This window comes from Ptychodera flava, chromosome 12 (assembly GCF_041260155.1).
Source record: "Ptychodera flava strain L36383 chromosome 12, AS_Pfla_20210202, whole genome shotgun sequence".
NCBI lineage: Eukaryota > Metazoa > Hemichordata > Enteropneusta > Ptychoderidae > Ptychodera > Ptychodera flava.
In genome coordinates this window covers 32,872,478-32,880,408 of record NC_091939.1, presented here as the reverse complement: position 1 = coordinate 32,880,408, position 7,931 = coordinate 32,872,478, and the positions used below count along the sequence as shown (strand labels likewise).

The 7,931-nt window shown below is 38.4% G+C and overlaps 1 protein-coding gene across 1 annotated transcript in view; it reads right to left on the bottom strand.

Annotated features, from left to right (window-relative positions):
• LOC139145661 (myb-like protein AA) overlaps positions 1-7,931 on the bottom strand; it is a 74,018-nt gene that overhangs the window by 10,700 nt on the left and 55,387 nt on the right. The window lies entirely within an intron of this gene.

The following is a 7,931-nucleotide window of genomic DNA, read 5'->3' as shown; positions in this document are numbered from 1 at the left end:
AAAAGCATGTTGAAACACCAGCTTTGGAGCTTGTCAACACAGGGTCTATTGTGTAAAATGCTTCATGCATTTTATAATAACAACGCAGTTAAATATGTACAGGCTGGGTTTATATCTCAACATGTTTTGGGGAGTTAAACAAGAAACTGCCGTCAACATACAACACAAAAATAGGGGAAAAAATCAAAATTTACGGCTACTGGCCTTTCAAAACAACGCGAGTACAGATATATAACATTTAATGATTATCGGCAGAAAGAAAAGATACACATTGTCAGTGCTTTTTAACTTGGATATTTTCATACTGAATACAAACATAAGGCAGACACTTTCATTTTTGTTGGTTAGGTAAATTTGAAGTGATGGTAAGTGGTTTTCTTAACATGCACTGATATGAAAACCTTCAGCTAAGGTTTGAGCGGCAAAAAAATTTTACTGGCTGTAGTAGTTAACAGAATTCTACACATTATGTGTGTTACATTATATTGTTGGCTTTTCTTAGAATTGCTTCTTCCTTGTGGGGAGGTCAGATAAGTAGCCAGGAGGGATAGGCAATGCGGTTGGTTCTGTTTTTCCGGGCAACCATCTCTTATCTTCATCACTGGAGGGTTTGCTTCTAATGTAACTTGAAAAGACTTATGAATACACAGCTTTGAGAAATCATACTCCCACAACTTATTTTCGGGCAGATTGTTCTCTTGATATGAAAAGATCAGTGTCATGTCTTTTGTTGCAGACAAAAGGAGGAAGAAGAACCAGGTCCTGGAAAGATGGGAGAGTTGTTGAAAACGTCCAGAGCCTATATTGTCAAACGACTGACTCTTGTCTCCTCAGCCAAGCAAATGAATGAGTATAATTATGTAAATTTGGTTCCGGAAAATCCGTGTGATTATGGAATTTTGCTGAGGAAAATCCGGCACCTGGAGGGATAAGTCACTGTGGGCAATCCACGAATAATCAGGACTGAATTAAATGTGGGAATTCTAAATGCATCCTGGGAATTGCTACCTAATAGATAAGATGGAACTGATAGAGCCGTGATTTCCAAACCATCTCGGATGCATACCTTCACTTCGCTGTGTGATTCCCATGGCTACAGCGCTGCTGCTAAATAGTTTTTTCCTCCTCAAATTTGGAGTATTCCATCAATTTCTCTCACAAATTATTACAATTCTAGATTAGAGACATCACCGAATGGAGTGGACAGCCCAGATTTCGTGAAACAAATACTCTGTGTTTTGCAGGCCGCTTTTTTATGTCCTCGGTTTGTGCATTCAAAATTCAAACACTACAATTATGCAAAAACTGGTGTGATGTTAAAAAGTGCACTTCCAAAGCTAGAGAAATAGTACGTCTCCCGTTTGTCATGCCTAAGTGAGATTGACACAAAGACGAAAGTTTGGTGAAAGAGAATCTACCTACAGATATTATTTGGTAACTTTCCCATCTAATGCTACCAATTAATGATTGAAAATGTGTATAAACAGAACATTTTAAAAAGATGGAGTTAGTTCCCCCTGAAATTCAACTAAAAATAATTCTTTTGTTTGAGACTTGGGATGAAAGGAAACAAGGTTCTTAATGAGGATACAACCAACTCAGATGGCTTGTGGGTTGTTTTAATTTTTCAACAAGCTGAAAGGTTGGGCAATCCCTCGTGTAATACCCAGTAATTGAGAAATTTTGCTGCTTGTAGTGGGAGCATGGCTTTTAGCATATTTTAAGGCTCGTGCTCAAGCTCTCTTGATGAAGTGCCTGTGCCTCGGGTGAAGGAGCGAAAAAAAACGGCTCATTCCTTGCCAGAAATTTGGACTCTAATGGAATGCCTGTATCCGGAAAGAGAAAAAGTCGTGGGAGGCGACTAGAGTTGGAATTTTCTCAACTTCATGGCAAGAAATCTAACATTGGGGGATGGGCCTGTGACACACTGATGATGGAATATTTGGCAGTATTTGGTTTTGTGTGTTTGACATCTCTAGGAATGTTTCAGAAGGTTGATTTGAAAACAGTGAGCTTCAGTCAAATTTGAGTAAATTTGCATGCAGAACAACTTTTTTCTTCAAAATAGTAGTTTTACATCGTGAATCTTCACGAACTTCCAACAGCTGTCTTTGAGTTCATCTAATTTTCCAGAAACAATACTTGTTTTTTTGATAGATCTTTAAAAGATGTTTACTCACAAAAATTATTCAAGAGAGAGAGTGAGAGAAAAAAATTAAAGTTTGCTGCTGTTGCTCTGACATCTTTACCACCCCTAAAATTTTGGTACGATCCAAGTGTATTCAATGACTAGATCGGACTTTTACACAGGGTAATGGGGGTTGAAAGGGACAAAGTGAAAATTAATGGATGCTACAAAAACCTGTCCATCAGAACATTGACAGGATTGTTCTGGGAAGAGAATGAGTTGATATTCATAGTGATTATTGTTTCTCAGCATGTGAATGTACTCTTCATATATGTCATCTTCAAGGCCGGCCCTGCCTCTTTCTGGAAAATTTAAAATTTGCAAATTCCCCGACTGAGGTCTCAAAAAAAACTCGTGGATTCTGGGCAGAGTCGCCCTTTGGCATTTGCTGAATTGAAATGTGGAATAACGACTTCATCTTTGTTCTTATTTGCAATTCAAATGTCAAAAGTGGAGGTAATCACGAAGATTGTTAACGCGTAGCTTCTAGCCGTTGTAACACTCTTCTGCAGAGGCTGTAATTTAAAACGCTACTTAAAATCGTAACACGAGTGAAATATGTGTCCAGAGCCCCGATAAAAATCGGAAATGTGTGTACGGGCAACATCGAGGAGGAGATCTCAAATGTTGTCCTGAGGAATAAGAAAGAATTCTCACAAAATGAGCTTTGTGAAATCACACACTGATACATGTATTGACTTCCGTTCTTATTTCTCTCTCATGATATTTTACATTGTTTTTTCATGCAGTGGCCAATAAAATATGAAAAAGCCTCTAAAGCTGACTATCCAATGACATTTATTTCCTAAATCACATGACAAAGTTTGTAACCAATCACGTGCCTCCAAACTTGTAGTTAAAGTGCCTGCCAAACCTCTTTTTTTGCAGTTCAAGTAGAACTGAGTGCGCACTAGACCAGACTTCAAAATATTTGCTAGAGCACACAATTTCTTCATGCACAATTTCAGAGACATGGAAACTCATGGTGGACAAACAGCTCCATGGTGGACTGGACCCCAGAGGAATCTTGCGGTTAAACTCGATCGAACCTATTTGATTATCAGGGATGTTCATCACTATATCAGTGATGAATATGTTTCCGCTCATCAATAATTCAGTCCTGGTTTTAACTAACATGAGGCAATAGATGATATTGGTAGATAACTCTCTCTCTTATCGCGATTACAAGTGAACTACTACGGTTTCGGCTTCATTATTGTACCCGTAATGAAGTTGAAATCACTGGAATGGGACGACAATGCCTACGTTGTTCAGAGGTACCGTACTAGCTGATTGCTGTTCATCTTAATATGGCGGTACAATAAACAGACATGAAGGACACACGATGTTTGGCGATTCCACAGCTCTTGGATCGCAAGTTTTGTAAGTTCTCCTGCTCCACATTTGTGATACCTGTGCCAGTCTGCAAGGCTGAAGCTGACTTCATGGATAAGACATCTCAAAGTCATTATTACGCGGAAGACTGTCAGGAGGCCATTCCAGCGTCTAGTGTTACCGTAATTTGAAACAGGAAGTTGACAGTGTGTTTGATCGACATGTTTATTAGCCATCCTAGTAAAGTGACTCACTTTGTTGGTAACATTACCTGCTTCGCTGAATGAATAGGAAGATTTTTTTTGTTGCCAGATTTGGAAGATCATGTTACCAGATATCTGCTTTCCAATGCAAACTTCACGACACTTTCAAGCTCCGCTGAGCATCAAGACGAGCGGATCTCCAAGACGATGGAGTGTGTGCATCTCTCGTTGGAATTACACCATACGTGTACAGTGTAATTGCGACATGAACTTTAAACATTTGTGCATGAATTTTTTATCAGGTGACACCCACAACAGGTCACAATTATTGCTCTTCTCACGAAACCGAAATTGAAGGTAATTTAGTTTGTTCTTTCTTGGCGACAAGACAACAGAGAACACGGCTCACTACTCCAAGATATTTGCCAATAGTCAGAGCTTCAATTTCTGAATATGAATATGTCATGGAACGAACCAGGGCAGTACTGTATCGTGTTTTAAAAAATGGAAAGCCTAAAAGCTTTTCTTGCAGTCGTCTCTGTTAATCTTGCATCCTGTTGTCCATCATTGATAAGCAAATAAATATATTAAATAAATAAGTAAATAAATAAATAAATAAATGAATAAGGAATGAGACACTGTATCGTATGACTTTGGGTTGTGCAGCCGTGTTATTCCAAATGTCAAGCTTTTCACGTGGAATTCGTATGTTTACAGAATGTGTGTTATTTACAGGGAAAGAAAATTGGGATTTTTGTGCTTTTGGAAATGAGCTGAGAGCAGAATTTGAACTTATCAACGTAGAGCTTTTGCACTGAGTCGCGATCCAAACCAACCAATCAGCATGCAGTTTTGTAAATCCAAGGTATCACATAAAATTAGGGGGGGGGGGGGCAGGTTCCCCTAATTGTAAATACCTCTAAAATTGAACTGTAGAATGTATTTTAATGAAAGTCACTAGAATCCAAATAAACTTGAAAATGAGGCTACAACATTCCAACGGTACAACACGGCTTTTCTTCCCCCTCAACTCATAAAGTGGATAAAGATACACATGTTACGACTGAAAAACAGTTTATGACTGCTTAATGGATGAGTGAGTGATTTGGGGATTTCTGTTGTCAATTAACAAACATATTTATTTCAAATGTACAGCAAAACCATGTTGTTTTTTCCGGATTAGTGCTTTTTGTCCCAAATATCATACAATCCTTTTTTTCATACAAACAAAAGAGCAACATGCATACACATGGCTGAATTCTCTTTCCTTTTTTCGGATACAAAGCTCACCATATTGCTCAAAGCTCACTTCTTTTCATTCAGACTTTCAATTCTGAAATCAGGTTAAGCCCCGCAAGCTTTTATTTCGCTGAGGGAAACGTATGTAAAACCAACTGTTACCAAAGGAGGGGTTGACCCCATATTCAATAATGATAGTAAATAGCGCTCGGCTTTCAGGCAGCATCTGTTGAAAAATTACGACGATGGCATTGTTTGGCAAGTTATCTACAAAAAAAAAAATTTGTAAATTTAAAAATTACATTGATTCTAAAACACTGGTATTATACCATATTGAATTGCTACACAGAGTCTTACCTACCAAAGTCAGCCAATCCAGAATATATTACAGGTGGAAATTTTGACGAGTAAACTACATAATTAGTGAACTGAATATTTTGATGATTGTGAAGTTTTGTGTATTCTAGGTACACTGGTATGCACTGACCAGAAAATGGACTTAATATTAAAATCTGCTTTTGCACACACATACTGGTATGTTATGAAAGTACAAGTAAACCTTTTTACTTTGGTCATCATAACCTTACCATAACATAGCTGCTGAACTATTCTGTATGTTAGACCTAGTTTTTCATGTCAGCTATCCTCACAAACACATTTTTGAAATTCCTTTGTCTTGTGGTAAATGACCGCAGTTTAGAATATCGCATTATTTGGTATACCCAAAACAAGGACAGTTGCAGTTGCGAGTTAAGCTACGACATTCAGTTTTTGTATATGCTGCAAAAAATAGGCTTTGAAATATTGGAAGAGCAAGATCATATGTACTACCATTTTGTGAGTGGTCACTATGGAGATCAGACTGAGCAATCTTCCTCATTGGGAATGCTATGATTTGGAACTGAATGAGGTTGATGTGGCTCCCAGAGATTGTTTGTGGTTTCATACAAACGGCAATTGAAACCACGTATCTCAGGCGGCTTGCATACGGTATGTGAAACACTGTTTGTAGGGCTGTTTGGGAGTTTATCGTGAGATCGTAAGATTGGAAATCCTGACATCAACACTTGAAATTCCTTTCGGATGCAGTGCTTGAAGGGGTCAAAGGTTAAATCCAACAGGTGGCCACACTTTAATTGGACAAGTCACGTAGTATTTAGATGCTTCATCAATTTATCACCAACCACAAGCTGGCGAAAATGCCAACACAATTGAAACTTCCAAAATTTATGAAATATTCAAATTCATGTTTTTAATTTCTGGCTGCGAGGGCAGATGACAAATGCTGTGGTGCACTTTCTGGTGATCTCAAGTATTGTAGTAGTACTACCTTCCTGAAGTGCACATTTATTGAAGAGTATCATTCACGTACTAATGAAATGTTTTGATGGTGAGCTTTGATAAGACATGGACAGTAGAGCAGAACTCCACTTTCTATGCATGTAACAAACTGGCAACTTGTGGATTATCACTGGGCATGCTCAGTATACCTTTTTACCCATGATGCTCAACCAACATGGCAACAGAAAAAAGCTTCATTTTCAATAGGAATTGGAACAACATTCAGTTAACATACTTTCTTTCTTTATTTTCACAAGTGTAGTTCATGGCCGGGCAATGACTCTGGACTTCTGATAGCGATTGAATTTGAAAATGGAAGTGTTGTATTACATTTATTCCCACCTGTGGTTACTAAGTGTGACCTAGAAGTCTTATATGAACGACGCGGTCACTCACAGCAGAGTGACCGTGTCCAAGGTTTCTGGACAGAGGAAGTTGAAACTGCATGGCCTCAGATATGTTTGGAATGACCTGAATAAATGTTTCTTTCAATGTATGCTGACAGAATATGTCAACCATCTTTGGAAAAACTTAAATTACCTAGCTACCAGTCTCCTATCCCAGAATGCAACACGTATAATGGAGTTGAGAGTTATCGTAGCCACAGTGCTGCTGTCAATATTACAATGGAACGAAGACTGAAATTCCAGATCTTATATTTGTTGCTGTCCTAGAACTTTTGCAGACTTAATTTGGAACTTATTGAGGCCATCCAAGTGTTTGCTGTCTTGCTTCTTGTGAAAACCACAACACTGAAATATTTCTCATAGACCAAACCACTGAGAAAGGCAGCCATTTTGAATTTCAAACACACAAGTTTGAGATAATTTGATTATCATTTCCAAGATGCACGCACTGTTCCCAGATCATTATTCTTATGGAAGAGAATACCTTAAACTTTCAATGAGCAGAGTATGAGCAAATTTAAACACTTCCTTTAGATAGGTGAGCATTGATGTCAACTGTGGAAAAGAAATGAATAGAATGGACTGCCTGGAAAGGCAGGCTGTAATTGAGGGACATGCTGCATTCGCCCATTTTCCGATGTTGACGCCCAACTTGGCCGCAGAAAATGATAGGGTTGTACTAACATTTTGCAGTGATAGGAAAAAACGAAGTAGGGCAAGCTGAGGTGTGCTTTGGCAGAAAGAAAGCCTGATATTTGGAAACTGTTGGGTTTTGAATTTTCACATTTCACAAGAGTTCAAGTCACATGACAGCTGTATTGACTGTGTTCTTAACCCTTGACCCACACAGGATGGCCAGGAGTAGAGTTTGTTGACCCGACAACGAAGGGTCAGCGACGATCTTGTCAAATGACCTGGTAAATTTCATGGAGGTGTAACCGTAACCTTTAAAATATCCTGGCCAGTGAAATGCGTTTATGCATTGACAGCATTCACACATACGGTATTGCAATTCTGGTGAAAAACAATCACCACGGCGCTGTCAACATTCAAATTTTGTACTAACATATCTTTGCTCTGAAAATCTATCTGTGTTTCACTAAGTAACAATGGGATGACTAAAAGAGGGCACATGAACAATATTACAAACTCTTTGGTACATTTATTCTACAGTCCAGATACCTGTTGTACAAAAATTCATTCTTCACTGATATTTTT